This window comes from Protopterus annectens, chromosome 4.part1 (genome assembly GCF_019279795.1).
Source record: "Protopterus annectens isolate FY-2018-M chromosome 4.part1, PAN1.0, whole genome shotgun sequence".
NCBI classification, from domain to species: Eukaryota; Metazoa; Chordata; order Ceratodontiformes; family Protopteridae; genus Protopterus; species Protopterus annectens.
In genome coordinates, this window is record NC_056734.1 from 879,015,027 (window position 1) to 879,031,834 (window position 16,808).

Below are 16,808 nucleotides of genomic sequence, written 5' to 3' on the forward strand. Positions count from 1 at the left end.
GTCTTGACCATATGAAATTCAAGATTTCAGTAATTCGATTATGTGAAGTGTTCCCATATATATATATATATATATATATATATATATATATATATATATATATATATATATGGGTCTACTATACATGATCGAAGTTTCAGAAAGATGAAACTCATATGGCCGAGACCATATATTCGACTCCTGAAATTTTGAAGATGTAAAAAAAATAAATAAATAAAACACACAACATTAACTTACCTAATAACTGCTATGCCCCCCACATCCCCCATAACTTAATTATACCAACTCCAAGATCGAACTACAGTGCGGAAATGGAAATCTTTCCATTCCACACTGTACAGAGATGCCAGTTACGCATGGTCAGTATTTCAAACATCGATCATATGGTCTCGGCCATATGGTTTTAGACATTGTGAAATATCGACCATGTGTAGGGGACCCATATATATATATATATATACATATATATATATATATATATATATATATATATATATATATATATATATATATATATAGCTCTGAAATGTATCAATTTCTTCTTTTTTTTGGTGGCGTTTTAATTCCTTTTGCCTTGTTTCCCAGTTCTCTATAAAACTTTTTTGGGTCATCAATAAATTGCTTATTTTGTACTTTTCCTTTTGTATTTATCTGCGTATCTTCTAAGTTTTTCCTGTCTGTGCTGACATTTTTAGATTATTATTTGCAATAGTGCACAATAGTTCTTGATCTGTTCTGATACTGTGCATTGCTTTTATCACATCTATCTTTCTGAGTATTTTTGTTGATCTCTTTGTTTTAAAAGTATATAAGTTGAATTAAATTTTAAATGTGTATCTGAAGAAGTTTGGTATTAAGCCAAATGAAATTGCTTATTAATCTAAAATAAACATAGGCTGTGTGCCGTGTCATTCTGAGTCTGCTTCTTTTTGCATATTATTTTGTGGTTTGTCAGTACTTTTTTGTTTGACTTTGTTTGGTTTAATTTCGTGAAGCTTGACTACAGAAGGCATTATTGGTACACCTACTATAATTTCTGGTCATTAATTGAATACTATCCGAGACACTGAACTTTCTAAGCTCACCCACTTGGTTAGCTTATTGACACAAAAAGTCGATCATCTGTCAGCATTGGTTTGCCCAAAATAAACAGACAGTTGGTTTGGAAACAACAGAAATGAAGGCATTGGGTCTTCATCTCTGACCATTGAGAATGGTATCTGTCAAGAAAGAAATGAACGGACTGTATCACAAATTACGGTAACTAATGTGGATTTATAAAAATAAATAAATAAATAAATAAAATAAATAAATAATGTGGATTTAGTAACTGATGTACCTAGCTTGGGTGAATGGTTAAATTCATCAACTTCCCTGCAAACAGAAAATCTAGTTAATACAGGAAATCAAGGGACTTCCTTTTCAACAGACATTTTGGCTAACAATTTGGATATTTTGGACTATAAATCCTTAAAACTGAAAAAACTCCAGTTGGAAATTTCATATTTTCAAGAATGTTTAAAACGACAAGTCCCCAAAGGCCTTATAATTTAGCGATATCCATCTGGGTTGGTAAAGAATTCCCACTTCCATTTGGATTTGTTGAAGCTCTTTGATAAGCAAGAGCTTGAATTGTTGCAGTTGTTAACAAAAGACTATCAATTAATGGTAGATTCCTTGGTAAAGGAAATTGACATTATTGATGCACAGATTAAGAGTAATCAAGAATTTTTGCAGTATAAATATGAGTACACTCTCATCTTCACCAGCATCGATAACCAAATCTTGAAGTGTAAAGCAATTAAGAATAAGAAGTTGGAACGTGATATTATAGAATATACAAATGGTACAGCATACCCACCCGCACCATTGTCACAACAGTGGAATAACCGAAGTGACATAGCCACACACAACTCTAGTTTAACTAATGAGCTTCTGGATGATGATGTAGGCAATGATGATGCAATCGGTGATGTAACATATGCGACTATAGTCCAACAACACCCAAAAGGACTTGGAGTTGGTCTATGATGGAGGGAACGTATTCAAAACCAAAGGAATGGCTTCCAACTAAACCAAAATTATGGGAATTTGAATTTCGGGAAACATCAACACACAGAGAACATAAATAAGTACTATGACAACTATTGAGATTTTCACAAAGGGGATTACAACAATGCAGATAGAACTACCAGAACAGGCACCAACACCAGAAGTAGCCATAAGACTTGGTATTTCACCAATTACATCTGAACCCAGCCACAAGGTGAGACTTCAGTTGTAAAGATTATTACAAATATTGAATGTGACTTTAACATCTGTAATTATTCCAATTTTAAGATCGACTCGCAGTTAGCAAATTTGCTATCCAAAGACTTGTCATTTGTCCCATCTCGTAGGGGTGATATAGCAAAAACTCTAATAGACTTGAAACTGTTCGCTAGAAAGGTGAATTTTAAATTAATTTTTAAAAAAAATTAAAGCATAAGCGACTTCATTTTTCCAAGTACATATAATCCACCTCTAGCACCTATTATTTCCATGTTTGAAAAAATATGTGAACTAGATATTAGGAAATTATTTAACCATAGTGGACGGTTGTGTGGGAGTTCAAAAGACATGCGTAAATGGGTGTGCCTTCGTTGGAGGTTGAACGTCGAGCTGGCACCTCTGCGTTTGTGAAAGTCTACTGCCATTCATAAGTGGACCGGAGTTCCACTGTGGCGACCCCTAACCGGGAAAAGCCGAAAGACAAACAACAACATTTAACCATAGTGGAACAACCCACAGAAGACATATTAATATTTCAACTGTTGAACATGAACTTTTGAATGAATTGAAATTCAGTGGTTTAATAGTTATGAAACCCGACAATGGGGGTGGTTTGGTATTTATGGAAAAAGATGAATATGTAAAATGGATGGCTGAAATGTTATGTGATGAAAGTAATCATGAGATGGTCTCAATAAATGAATTAAATATTGCCGATAATAGGATTAAAACATATGTTAATGACTTATTTATTGAAGGTAGAATTGACTTGAATTTATACAATTATTTTTCCATGCCTGCACCAAAAATACCGGTGATCTTTGGGGTCCCTGGAAAATCCCCCTATGAGACCTATTGTTAACAGTAAGCAGTCTTTAACATACCCTATAGCAAAATATGCTGACAGTATATTAAAGAATTATGCAGTCAAAGAAACACAGATATGCAAAGATTCATGGTCTTTCCTTAGTAACATCAACATTATAACATACAATGAGCAATATGCTTTTTTAACCATTGATGTAAAAGATTTATATACATGTATACCACACAAAATAGGTAGCAAATGGGTTTGCTCTAGAATAAGAGATGGGGGAGCCACTAACCTTGAAGTTTTGAACATGGAAAAATTATTGGACATTATATTAAATAATAATTATTTCCTTTTTGATAAGAAAATTTATTTACAGAAAAAAGGAGTTGCGATGGGGTCCCCGTGAGGGGTTTTTAGGACAGTGGGAAAACATGTTTGTGTTCAATGACAATATCCATTTTCTTAACAAGATAATATTTTATACACATTTTTTAGATGATCCCCCGGATTCACGAATCCTCCGTGTAAGACTTAATAAGTCTTACTCGGAGGCTGCAGTTGAACGGTATGATGTCAGCGTTCCATGAATATTCATGAGGGCACACTGACTCAACTGTAAGTCTTGCACTGACTGTGTAGGAAAGCAGGGAGCGTGTCCTACTGCTGAGCAGTCTAAATGTCCACCCCCCCTGCAAGGGTTGGAAAAGTAAAATGAAAACACACAAGATCGAGTCCGCTCAAATGTCCTTGCACCCAACACCACACTCCCTGACATTGTAAACCCCCATCACAGTTATAAAAAGTAAAACATTAATTTTACTTTTTTTTTAAATTCCCGAAATAGCTGCCCGTATTTGTGAGTGAGTGCGCGTTTGTGCCCATTGCTTAGCTGCAGTTATCAATTCAGACATGGAAGAGCATAAGAAAGAATGTTTATGCAGCTCACACCAAATAGCAATAGCGTAATGGTAGAGCATTTGCACAAAGAGGAAGCATGCACGGTTTGAGTCCCATCACTCCCCTTCTTATTTATGTTTTAAATCAGTATATGAAATAATACCTGACATATATGATTAAAATATTAGTAAAAAGCAGTGAAATGGCTTATGTATCAGTGAAGAAAATATATATTTTAAAGGATCCTGATATATAATTGCCCGCAGTTAAGCAGCACTTTACCCAGTGCAATAGAGTTGCCCATAGTTAAATTGCACTTTAATCAGCACAATAGAGTTGCCCAGAGTTAAATAGCGCTTTACCCAGTGCAATAGAGTTGCCCAGAGTTAAATGCTTTACCCAGCACAATAGAGTTGCCCATAGTTAAATTGCGCTTTAACCAGCGCAATCTGTTTGAGCGGACGTGCGCTCCGCACCAACCAGGGCACTGTAGGGCAATGTGGAGCAACGTAGAGCAAAGTTGCTTAAACACAGCCACACACCCTAGCATGTCTAGACAGTATTAAAATAAAATGAATGGCAAGGTTTGAACCCAGGACTCTGTGCACCATAACCAATGTACTGAACCACTAAGCCATGACAGCTTAGGAGAAGCAGCCACTTTAACATACATATACTTAGAAATGGTAGATTAACCATTACTAAGCAGGTCTGCAGTCAGCCGAGAATTTTCAAAAATGGCCAATCATAAAAAAGTGCGGGAAATGCTGCATATATAAGCCCCATAGGCAGGAATACTCACCATAACTGATTGTAGCTCACATCTGCAGTTAGAATGGCTGGTGCTGGAGAGGGTACATGCTTCCGAGCGCAACGTTGGGGCATCGAGGAGTTAAAATACATGGTTTGGCTCCTTGTCCACCGTCATGAGTCAAGACTCCTGCATGGCCAGTTCCAAGGGATGGAGTACAAGGCAGAGGCTTGGAACCGGTTAGCTCATGACATCACCAGTGCCACAGGCGTTCCTCGGACTGGTGAACAGGTCCATCACCACCATGCAGACCTGAAGAGATGGAAGCATTGCCTGAACCAATGGATACAGGAGGCCCGTGGGATGCAAGATGCCCTACAACTGAGTAGGTGGCCATGGAATGCAGTATGTAAGAATTGATAACCGATTCTGTATAATGGATAGGTATATCTCAATATCCCTTCATTTACTTCACAGCTGCAGGTGACCATGCTGTGAATCAGAAAGCCTATGCAGATAGGCTGCTAACGCTGCGCCACCAGGCAGGTTAGTGATTATTCTGCATGTATTGTTATATAAAATAGGGGAGAGAGCATGAAAGAAAGTGTTGTAGTCCAATAATACAGCCATAAAATGCCCTGAATAAGTCCTCTGTATGTACCGTCATATAAAAAAGTCAGACAGCCAGAAAAAAAGAGTGTAGTAACCCATTAAGAAAGGTAAAATATGTCCAGAATAATATCTCTGCAGGTACTGTCATATAAAATAAGTGAGCGAGCCTGAAAAAGAGTGTTCTAACCTATTAATAAAGGTATACTATGTCTTGAATATGTCTTCCATATGCACTGTTATATCAAATAAAGGAGTGAGCTTGTGGAAAAGTGTGTAATGTAATTAATAAAGGAATAAAACCCGGAGTGTGTCTGTGTCACTTACTTTGAAATGTTGTACCCTTGCATTATACAAATAGTACTGTTTTAATAAGTGCTGGCAACCCAGAGTTGTGCAGTCCCATCTAAAGTGGGTGATGGAAGTGCTAGTAGCTGTGAAGCATATATACCGTCCTCAACAGTCAGTTACTGGCTGGCATGCATAAGTAAATCTGGCACATGTGTAGCACGTTAATTTGTTCCCTAGAAATGTGAGTGTGCTTCAAAAAATGCAGGGTTCTGTACAAACTGAAGTGAAAATGTCAAGAGAAAACATCCAGATATCTAGATAAAGAAATATAAACGAAATCAAGAAATATGTAGCAGTAACATCTGCATCATGGACAGTTAGTATGTCAGATATAGGTCAGGTATATATTGAACTAGCCAAACCCATTACATAACCTAATGCATGTTGGCAAGTGGAATAATACATGTAGGGGATATACACTTGCAGTCACTAGGAATGTAGTGTAGACTAAAAGTACTTATAAGATGTTAACTGAGGTTTCTTTCTACACCCTACTGTATGTGCATAAACCATGCAGTTCCACACCTCAATGGGTATGTGTAATCTCAAATATTTGTTGGGACACATGTCTTATTGTTCTATAAATATTTGCATTCACTTTGATACATGTGCCCTGTTCAAACACCACAATCATGGTGGCCTGTTGCTACCAATCATCCCTGCATGCTGTTGGAATATCCACTGTCATTCAAAATATGCATGTGTTATGCTTGCTGTTCAACTGTTGGAACCTTGGTGTGTTGGGTTAATGAGAATATTACCGCATGCTGTTACAACTAATCTGGAATGCTGTTGTTTATGTTGTAATTAAACACACCTAATCACAGAACATATGGGAAGACCAGTCCAAGCAGACCCACCCGTCCCTCCTCAGCTGGCGAGTGCACCTGGCACCAGCAGGTCCGGTGCCCAACCCGGACTCCCCTCCTCTGTTGGTCCTGTGCCACCTTCAGGTGGAAGCGCTGCAGGGGATGGGGCTCATCCCCCTCCATGCAAGCGTGGGTGGAGAAGGGCCACCTGTCACCCTTCGAAGGGTCTGGGCTGTGGTGCATAGGGAGATCCAGCGTTGAGTCGCTGATCCCCTATGCCAGCTCAAGGTGAGAGTGGCACATCTCATAGGTGAGCCTGTCTGTACTACGCAGCCCCCAGCCCAGCCACCCTCAGGGCTGTGAAGGTGCAGTGGTGACTGCCCATGGGTGGGGATCTCAGTTCCATTGTTACCATCTGTGGGCTCATGGGCTTGCAATTTCCAAACATCCATCTCCATCAATTGTGTTCACCCACCCCATGTGTCATACACCACCCCTGTATGCATCTTGTTTGTCTTGTCTGTTAACCTCCCCAACCTACCTCCCCAAACATATCTACTTCCTCTACCTCAATTTCCACTCTCACCTGAAAAAAAAAACAAAACAAAAAAAACAAAAACGGCAATCTGTACCCACAAAAAAATTACACCCCATACATAGCTGCCTATTTCGCACACATGTCCACTTGGACATGTAAACTGATAATTATAATTGGCAGTACAACAAACTTTGTTTTCCTCACCCCTCTCCCAGGGGTGGAAGGTTTCAAATGTCACTCCGAATTTATTGCATATGCACAGCTGTTGCTGGTAAAGAAATGGGCAGCTATGGACCTTCCTACACCCATCCTGCACATCCCAAGCTTGTTTACCTACTGTCTGTTCCTCTTTGTGCCCCCTTTTTTACCACTTTCCTGACTCCCTATTTTCTTTTCTTTAAAATAAATTAGCGTGGGAGGTTAGCGGGAGTAAGCAATTTTAAGCAGTAGTAAGCAGGTTTAAGTGAGTGTGCGCATGTGTGCATTTAGTTAAGGATCGCTAAGCATCGCGCAAACCCGTGCAAACCCCCTTACAACTGCTTAAAAGTGCCTTAGTCACTCTATGTCAGGGTCCTTGTTCTGCTCAGCAGCAAAACAAAAAACCTCTGCCAGTCTCAAATCCCAGAGCATTGGCACAATAGACTGCATGAATTATCACTAAGCCACAGCAGATATACAAATAACTTGGTGCTGAAATAAATATGCCATACATTACAATGAGGGAATGCAAATGGAAATTAGGAATGGCATAACACAAATCCTGTTCTGTTGGCCTTTACCAGCAGTTGTTGTGGAATTGCATGACATGACTGTGAAAAGAGAACCAGCCATTCTAGCAGGGAATAATGTTACAGTAGCACCTTACAAACACCACACAGTATCAGACCAGGATAAACACTGGCAAAGTTGAATAGGGCAGAGGCCAGACTCCCAAACTGTGACTGCTTTACAGGGATGTCCCTGATTTGTAAACAAATGTTTGCTGTGCCCCTCTGAATTACTCTGAAAAGTATTAACAAAAAAAAAGTGGGGAATCACACTTAATGAATAATGTCAATAGGTGAGAGTAGACACTGCTTGCACGTCAGAAAAGTTGTAGTAATACATATGCTCTGATTCCCAAGAAAGTCCCAACTGCAATATGTCTGTAATATATTCCAGGTGTTTCTCACTTATATGTACCTTTCACTGAGGTCGTTCAAATACATACCTGAGAGTATCTGAGGCTTGGCAGAGGCAGAAACACACAGACATATCAGCATTCCTGCTGTTACACATTCTGCAAATAGCTTTGGAAGGAGTTCCACAAGCATTCCCTTATGTAGGAGTACAACACAAAAATATGACAGGATGTAGCCATGTACTGCTAGCAACCAACTGTGACAATGCCATTGTGCCAGTGCTGAAAAGACTGGTGTGCTGCACAGACAAAGAATAATAGGCTAACCTCTAGCTACTATCTGGATATGTCCACAGGTGGGAGCTACGCAGACAGACTATTTGCCTTGATAGACTTATAGGTACACAGTAACCCTGTATGTTCAGCAAGATAAACCTCACACAAATAATAAAAAATGTTGTTTGCAGTTCTGCACCCCTACCCAAAGGTAAGACATACCTGTGTATTCAGGCAAAAACAAAGGTGTAGGTAGGCATACTCAGTACTGAAATATGTCCAGTTGTGTTGAGCAGCCTGTGCTAATGTCAACATAAACAAACCACAAACTGTTCAGAAGTTAATTACAGTATAGCAGTACACAAACAGTGCATGTGCCACAGGAATACATTGCAATAACCACATTTGTATGGCAGTTAATTGTCTAATTCAGAAAGAAAGTACATACTCCCATGTATCATGTGTTAGCATTTGGAGGAGTGAGTACATGTCTACACTGAGAAGTTTGTACTGGAAGCAGCAACATTCAGGTTTGAGTACAACATGCATATCACTGGCTACAACCCTAGCTTCAGATAAGAGACAAATACCAACCTTCTGACTGACACAACTGTGTCCAGAGCAAACAAGCATGGGCCCCACCTTGGAAAGCTGAAAGGGCTACGCCTACCTAACCTAGCATTTTATAGCAGTGGGCTGCAATCACAGTGAGTACTGCAATCACCACACAGCAGGCTGCATGCAATTACTGAATGGTGGGCAGCAATTGGTGCAGTGGCTGTCACATGCACATGTGCAGATACCTAGAAAAGCAGGCTGTACCTGCTGTCCACACATGCAATAATATTGCAGGAACAGGGAGATAGAGAGCGAGAGTGAGAGAGAAACAGAGACACAGACAGAGACACAGAGAAAAGAGACAGAAACAGACACATAAACAGACAGAGAAATCCCAAAACAAACAACCAAAATATAAAATAAAAACCAAAAAAAAAACCAAAACAGTAACAACAGACAGAGCAAGGAAAACAAAGGTAAGGTATGTAACTCTTATGTATGTGCCGGCATGTAGTAGATGTTCCTGAAGAGTACTCTACACACTGCAAATCATCCATATGTGGCAGCAGTACGTATCTGTCTGTATCTGCACATGTGCATAGGGCAAGGGACATACTGTAACTGTTAGTGAAGGGTGGACACATATATGTCGTTGAAGGTTGTTATGTTCATATATCTATGTAGGTCGTAGTGCGAGGCATAGAAAACAGCATGCAGTGCTGATATATGTCATGTGGTGGTTAAATGCTGTAGGACTGATTTGTTAGATCTACTGTGTTACAGCCAGTGAGGCCTGCTAAAGCTACATGGGCTGAGGACACCAAAATGCATTCTGCACAACACTGTCAGTATAATCACATAACTGTACATCCCACAACTGTTGCATAAGTGATATCCCCACCATGAAAGGTGGACTGTACATGTGCCTATATGTACATCCATATGTACAGCAATAGATGTGTACATGTATGTGTATGGATATGTGTGTGTGTGTATATAGATATATATATATATATATATATATATATATATATATATATATATATATATATATATATATATATATATATATATATATAGAGAGAGAGAGAGAGAGACGGGGTCATATGTACTGCAACAGGTGTGTGGTGACCAAGGCATGGACTGTAGACAAGTGTTGATACTGCAGTGCCATTCCTCCTTTCCAAAACACTGTACCCATTAACTACCACATAGGTAGAAATCTACCTAACACTGAAGGTGTGATAAGGGAACATGGGACACAGGTGGACAGTAGCCTCCCCTTTGATAAAGACAGTGTCACACTAGACTTGTAATCTGTCTATGTGGTATGTGTCATGACAACAGGTGTGTCATGTAGGGATATATAGGTCAGTGTTCCCCTCTACTCATCACAATGTCCCGTGTGGTATGTACCTCACATGACAACTACAGCAAGTGGAAAGGCCACAGACATACCTCACAAAGGGTAATACTGGCCTCAAACAGATTCCCTATGCAGACTGACTCACAAAACCACAGCTAGACTGTATTGCATACCGCCCACACAGAGGTGACCTATGCCGGACATACAGAGGTATGTCAGACCCATAGTTGTTTGACAACCACCATGGCAACATATCACAATCTCTCCGGGCTACATGCTCTAGGGCCCAAAACCTCATCAGTGCACTAAACAGCACATGCTGGAGGGACAGGTTCCTATCTCAGAGATATGCCATACTCTGGAATAGACCACCTAACAATAGCAAACTAGGCTCCTCATTAGCAGTTGTCATAAATACCCCTGATGATTGTTTGGGAGATTGGTAATACACCCTAGGAATCCCCTCTGTGGTTTTGGTTGACAGGGGCAGGTGAAATCAAAGTACATGTGCAGCAAAAGCCAGGGTAGCATATGGCTAGGCTGCTGTAGGCCCTAGGGCCAATAGCATCTCACCTACCTATGACACTATGCACTCACAACATGTACTCAATGCAATACCTGCTATGTGAGGTTGAATAAGTGTAATGCTGAATGTGTGCAAGGTCTGTAAAGGTGAGATAGCATAGTGTGAAGTTGTATCTGACATGGTAGTGTCTATCCTAGCTGTGAGGCCAGCAAAATATGTGTATGTTATTGTTAGGCAGACATAGTAGTATGGCATATGATGTGACATAGTTCCTTGTTGACGACTGTGGTGTCCCATTGTAGGCTAAAGCAATACATGTATGTTTAGTGAGTGGTACTGCTGGTGAATCCGACTCCCATATGAACTGTAGTACTTCCTGAAGCTGTAGGCTTAAACAGCACAGCATGGTGTGTGTTTACATTGCTTGGAAACACTGTCTTGTGTGTTTCCTGTAGTCTGCACATAGGACATAACTCAGGCATAAGGGTTTGTACGTAGTGGCACACAATACTGTATGGTACACAGGTAAAGCTCATCTGTGTTGGCATACAGTGGTGTGTTGCATGTTTGTCTAATGTGTGTGTAATTATGCCTGCACCATGGCCGCAATCATATGTGTGTTACAGGGTATACGTGTGTATCTAGCAACATATATACTCTGTTACAGCAGTATGCCATCTATTTTAACAACTGTGCACATATGTTAGGCAGGGCTATGGCATCAACGACTAGGGTGGTTTACTGGTACTACTGTAACTGTACTTTACATTCATTGCAATGGATGACATGTTTGTTCGTGCATTAGCGTGATATATACCCCTGTGGTGAGGTTGTGCATTGTGTCACAAACAGTGTGCCAGGTACTGTTGTATACTGGTTTGATATATAGTGTGCGCCAGGCACTGTTAGTCAGTTGTGGCCTGAGAACCAATATGTGGTATTGAACGTGTGTATCCTCTGACAGAGAAACGGATGGTATATATGGCAGTGAAGTGATATCTGTGGTTAAGGGTGTAAAGTGTGCCACAGGACCCACTCACACATATTGTTCATTTCTCTTTCAGCCTGATGGCCCACCAATGTAACCTTTCTTACACAGCAGAGGAGGAAGAGGTGATCCAGCAAAGCCTATTGCAGCACTACACACTGTTGTTTTCCAGAAGCAGCCAGCACCAGCATGAGCGGACTGCATTGTGGCAAGATCTTGTTCGTCGGGTAAATGACATAGGCATGCATAATCGGACATATGAGCAGGTATGCCATCACTGCAGTGATTAAATTAGACATGTCTGGCGGCATGCGTCTGATATCCAGAGACAACAGCTTGCCACAGGTTGTGGGGTGGCCATTCATCCCCCCCTCACCAGAGTGGAGGAGCTGCTCCTAAGCGTGGTGGCTCCTGGACAACAACAGCAACTCCCACACACATGTGTTGTCATGGAGGCCGGAGCCACCCAGCATGCTCACATGGAGCATGCAGGTAATATGCCCTATCTCTAGACTACAGTTACCTGTATTGTTAGATTATGTCTATGTGAGATGTGTACTGTGTGTTTAGCAGTTGTGCTGCCTAGTGTTGTGCAATACTGATATCTGGAATATTATCTGTACGTCTGTGACTGTTGTTCTACTGTACTTTAGCAAACCCACAGTAGCAATGCCACAGTTGTGGCCACTAATGAACTCTCTCATATTCTCATAGGTCCCTCTGGTGTGACAGCAGGGCAAACGATCCATGCTGGTGAGTGCGGTATAACTGCAGTGTTGGTAATGAAATGTGCATGTCATAGGTGAGGTGTAGGCCATGTACACGTAACACACCTACGCATAATGCATGCTGTGCATGTTTGCTGTAAGACGTTGCACAGTTCAGTAATGTCAGTAGCTACCTCAATAACTTGCAATACACAGAGCCTCAGACACAGTTGTGGCATCACCGTACTGCACATTGGATAGGCATAGTTGCTACAGCTGTACACAACATAACACATTTATCATGTGCAGTACACCTCAACATGCTACATATGGCATTACCACACACCTGCTGTAAGGTCACACTTCAGTATCCCACATGTCATCCACACACACATGATAAACCTCAGGGGTAGAGGCCTATTATGGGGCTGTGCAACACTCTTCAACACATAACACAGTCATGTTAGGCAATGCTCCCTATTGGGCACCCACACACCCATGTACAAAGTGGCTGTGTAATTGTGAACGTAGCCACTGCAGTACAGGTATAGCATACTAGGCTGTGGTCTGTCACACATTAGTAGCCGTGAGTGACCACATGATGCATGATGATGATGGTTCATGATACTACACGCCATCCAGTTACAGTGACCACAGTACTACACATAGCAGTCATTGCTTTGCACCTCAATCTTGTATGTGTACATACATATGCACCTATACACAATATGCATAGCATGTTGTGTGTGTGCTTACATATGCCAGTATACACAATATGCATGGCAGTCAGCATCTGTACAAAGTGACAAATATATGTCCTGGAATGCTATTGGGTGTATAGGTCACATGACACACATTGGGTATGTGTGGTGTTTAATGTTGCAGTCATGTAGCATGCCATGTCATGGCTGGCAGCGACATATCTGCAATATGTCCCACACTCACCATAACCACTGTACAATGGGCATGTCGAGCATTTGGATTCCTTCACATCTACATGCACCACTCATCCTGTGTGTGTGTACACAGCATGCATGTGCTACACCTGGGTCCAGTATTATCTGCTATGGACACAGACACTGTAATCAGACATGGAAATCTATGTGTCACACAGATAACACATGCAGCCATGGTATGTATATCTGTGAGTGATGGTACACAAGACATTGCAGAGCTGATAATACCTGCACAGCAATGTTGTGTCCACGTACACATTGTGTTCCAGGGTGTAGCCAATCACTGAACAACTACACACATGCATCAAAGCCATGTATACTGTCATAAAATAGGGCCATCTACACTCACACTGCATGATCTTGAGCAACACATATTCTGCATGCTGACACATGTGAGGTGACTGTTTGCCTTGTGGTACTGTCACCCACCTTCACCCACTATTGAGTATGTGTTGGATTGCTGGTGTGTGTGTGTGTATCTGCTGTAGTGAGGAGTGTATTTGTGTGCATGTGTTCATGTGTGCATGTGTTCATGTATTCATGTGTGCATGTGTGCATGCGTGTATGTCTTCATGTGTGCATGTGTGCATGTGTGCATGTGTTCATGTGTGCATGTGTGCATGTGTGTATGTGTGCATGTGTGCATGTGTGCATGTGTTCATGTGTGCATGTGTTCATGTGTGCATGTGCTAACATCATGTAAAGATTGTAAAGTGTGTTTCCTGTCTTCCTTTCACAGGTGCTGAGTTTGGGGTGGCGGAACGCAGCAGGGAATCTGAAGTCACTGCCACAAATAGTGGAGATAATGAGACATGTATTGTGGCATAGGCAGGTTTAACAGGGTCTGTCTTTGGTCTGCCAATCGACAGTACACAGTGTTCAACCCCATCTATGCACACACTCATACTGCCAATACATCCCTCATCAACAATGGCCTTAGCCGAGGGACAGCATACAGTTGGCATTGACCAAGATACTGTGGTACGTATGGCACTTGCATCCCCTCACAGCAGCCATACCCAGATTTCTAGAACAGTACCACATAGGCGGATGTCCAGGGGTTCTCGGGGGAGCACCGCTGGTCATATTGCCCCTGGCAAACATGCCCTCACAGGTCTTGCAACCATGACTATGTTCCGGGCTGTAATGCAGGTGCAGGCATGTATGGAATGGTGCACCAGACAGGGACTAAGGGTGCAGAGGGCCCATTACACCACTATCAATGACAGCATCTGTGACCTTGCCGGTGCCATCCGGAATTACACCAAGGTCATTGATAGATGTTGGAGGGAGACATTAGATGCCCTCCACGATGTGTTTTCCATGAGCCAGGACCATGCAGGATGGGTGAGACATCGACGCGGATGCATGCCAGCAACATCAACAGCTAGCAGTCGTCGCAGACAGCCCACAGATCAAAGCCCCTCCCGTAGTGGCAGTACCGACCGTCCTAGTAGACCTAGTGTACGTGGCTCTGGCCAGTCTCAGCAGGGACATGGGTCCACTCGACATACCTCTGCCTCTGATGATAGTACACAGTCAGGGTTGGTACCCGATACTGTCTGTAGCACCCCTGCCAGGCACCAGGCACAGGTACTGTGTCCGTGACTGGAGACAGTGATCTGTACAGCCTGGCAGGTGCAGTCTGTGGCTGTCCCACAACCTCCCGTATATGGCAGCCACATGGTGGAGCTGTGTACATTCAGACACACACACATTAACCAAACAACTAGGGCTCACACATACACACACACATTACATCAACATTGGCCCATGCTCTACTGTTGTCCCTCATACACACATGCACACACAGACATGTCGATTGGATGGGTCAATGTCGGGCTCTGGCAAACTAAAAACACACCCTGTGCATATGATGACACCTGTGCCACCTCCTGTCATCTGTAACATTGATGTAGGAACAGGCTAACATGGTGCTGATGCACAGGGTGACATTATAGCAGTGTAGCAATATTAGCAAGTTGTCAACAGGAAAGTATAATGATATCCTTGTAGGTATATCTGAGCAGGCATGATGCATCAAAGCTCTGATAGTCAATGTAGCATTGTTTACACTAGTGTTAGGTCTCAGTATGTATCGTCCGGCCATGTGCCACTTGGCTGAAGTGTAGAGTGTTGCCAGCATGTGTTAGTGAGTGGACAGTACGTGTGTGATGTGTGCAGTACAGATTAGCAGGTGTACATCTGTGAACATGGTGGGTGCGCACTGTCTGCATGTACGTGCATAGTGGACACATGGGATGTGTGACATATGCTGTTTTACACATTGTTAACATCTCATAGTATCTCTCGATGGCCAGTATGCATTCTACTACAGATATGTACTAACATGGGTGCACATGTGATTATGACATGGGTTGACACTATGCTGTGGGTGATACTGTTAATATCTGCCAATGTTTTGCATTCTGGTAGTATACACAACCTCAACAGCATGACTATAACCAATCATTAGATGATGTCCTGACAACTGACACACAGTTGTAGGGAACTCAGTAACAGTGGGATCCTTCCGGTACTATACTATAACAGTAACCAGTGGTATTGACCGCCACCCGTTCCTGGGACCACACCTGTTTGGCATATAGGCCTCTTAGGTACATGCAAACACACTAGGAATATGTCCATCGACATCTGGAACTGCATGCATTGGCCTACAATGCATTCTCTGGATGGGACACATATCCTACACAAGGGTATCATACAGACAGATACCTGTTGTCTGACACATGCTGTATTGCACTAAGCCGACTATGGCATAGTCATCCACATTTACTAAACATACTATCCCAACGGTACCACATAGGTGGTAGCCCCCAGCATGTATGTTGGGTACCAATGTGTACCTATAGCCACGTGTTATGTCATCTGTCCCTTGGTATCCACATATCCAGAGGTATTGTGGAGTCTCTTGGTGTATCACATAAGACATTAGGGGCCTGAATGCATATCCATGTTTGGGAACCATGATCTGCACATGAACATACCACAGTTGGTAGGGTTGTGTGTTTGTCAGCTTCCAATAGCTCTGTTTTTGACTTCAACCATGATGGACTCCATGGCCTTGCAAATCAGACTTCATAGGCTTACTGGACTATACTTCCCATGGTGTGTTGTGCACTAACACTTGTGGGCAGAGCCATATGTTGCTGTAACACATTCATTGGTTCCAAGTCCTGTGGAGAGGGTGAGGCTCAACAGACTGTTCAGGTGCAGGGTCTGTTTGCTCTGTAGTTCATTCATGACACAT